The sequence below is a fragment of the Hylaeus anthracinus genome, unplaced genomic scaffold (assembly GCF_026225885.1).
Source record: "Hylaeus anthracinus isolate JK02 unplaced genomic scaffold, UHH_iyHylAnth1.0_haploid 11985, whole genome shotgun sequence".
Taxonomy (NCBI): Eukaryota; Metazoa; Arthropoda; class Insecta; order Hymenoptera; family Colletidae; genus Hylaeus; species Hylaeus anthracinus.
The window spans coordinates 11,601,635-11,603,397 of record NW_026534333.1 but is presented as its reverse complement, the minus strand read 5'-3'; the positions used below and the strand labels follow the sequence as shown (position 1 = coordinate 11,603,397).

At 40.2% G+C, this 1,763-nt stretch overlaps 1 protein-coding gene across 1 annotated transcript in view; it reads right to left on the bottom strand.

Moving 5' to 3' along the window:
* Window positions 1-1,763, bottom strand: part of LOC128886844 (prohormone-1) — a 30,018-nt gene that overhangs the window by 11,560 nt on the left and 16,695 nt on the right. The window lies entirely within an intron of this gene.

Sequence of the window (1,763 nt, the reverse complement as noted above, 5' to 3'; positions counted from 1 at the left end):
AAATTATTCGTTTACATTACTTTGCATTTGCTTACATACTCACCCCTCACACTGTCATGTGGGTTAAGTGAGTCTTCTTCTCATTCTTTATATTCATTAAATTCTTGCTCAACATTACTTTGGACTTGCTTACATATTTCTCTGGGTTGTCTTTATTCTAATTAGGGATGCCAATAGCATTCATTCATTTCTTCATTTAAAGTTCGTAACTTATTATACAAAGTTATTGCACTACTGTTTACTTATTACTAGCTTATTTCCATTCTTCTTATCATCGTCTTACACGACTCCTGCATTGTTTTAGTACTGTTTGCAGTATCTTCTCATCTATTGGGGCCCTCTGGCTCTACTTTAGCTCGGGTACCTCGGGGTTGCGAAGCCCGTACTGTAGCTACAAATACCGCTACAGCCCCTGAGGGCAATGTCAGTAGGTAGTTGGGGCCGATTGGTCCCCCTATAAAGCCCGGATACCTCAGGATCGCTCGACCCGTACTGCAACTATGGACAAAGCACAGCTACAGCCCTTAAAAGCGTTCATTTCGTATTCATCGCGTTCAAATTTAACGATAAACAATAAAAATCTGCTACGTGCATAGTTATTAACCAGTACACTCGTCTTGGCACCTCATGTTTGACCTCGCGAAGATAGTTTTACCCCGTAAATATAAAAACGACTCAGAACAAAAGAGAAATGCGTGTCAGATATTTTTCTATATACTACACGCATGAATAGTTTCAAAAATAATTGAGCTCTCTTTGCGAATAAAACGTTATCACAACTAATGAACAGTAAATATTGACTTCCAAAGTAAATTAGTTTTTAGAATAATATTAAAAGATACATTCCATTATAAAAAGAAAATAAAATAATCCCCATAGACGAATTTAATTTGCACGAAATATTTGTAGAATTTCCAATACAACGCTCGACAAAGGAAAGAAACTCTGCTCGTTGTTTACCGAATTCGTACGTACACAAAACCTTGGCCAATTTTATGTTATTATACACCCTGCTCCCTGGTAAGAAAGTGTCAAATTTTTTGAACAAACGTTGCGACAAGGATTTCTTCCACCAGGTTCCCCGATCGTTGAATATTTCGTTTATAAAATCACGGATCCACGGTTCAAGATGGGCGCGAATCCGTCAGTAAATTTGCAAGTTTAGTCGGATATCACGCGAAGGATCAGTTCGACACGGTTGGAGGGTCCATCCTAAATTCCACTTAGCAATTCGTCGGTGGTTGTGTCACGTCACGTGGTTTACCCTTCGTTGGTCAACAAAAGTGGAACGATAGAGGAACTGTTTTTTTTTTTTTTTTTGAGGAAGTTTTTCTGCAAAGTTTCGTGGGTTGAAAAGGTCATAGGAGGGTTGACGGAAAGCCCATATTAAAAACTGAACAGTCCCTGGCGCGGAAGACGTACTTCCACCGACCAAACTGTTTTCCATTCGTTGCTGCGCACGTGGCAGCAATACAGATTGCTGCCGCTACGTCAGCTTCGAACCGTCGTTCCCTCTCCGTGGGGAATTTTCCAACCAGGGAAAAATGTTTGCCGTGGGTTAAACTCCTCTTCTGTTGGGGAGAAGCTTCCCTTGGGGTGGACGAGTTCCCGACGAGCGAAACATGTCGAACGCCACATCATTTCGGAACGAATGTCCAATAACATGTAGATTTCAAATTCATCGCATAAAGCAACAGTATTTTTTCTTATTTACCAACTTGAAAAGGTAGTCTGTTTCCAGACTTCTTAAATCACTTTTGTTT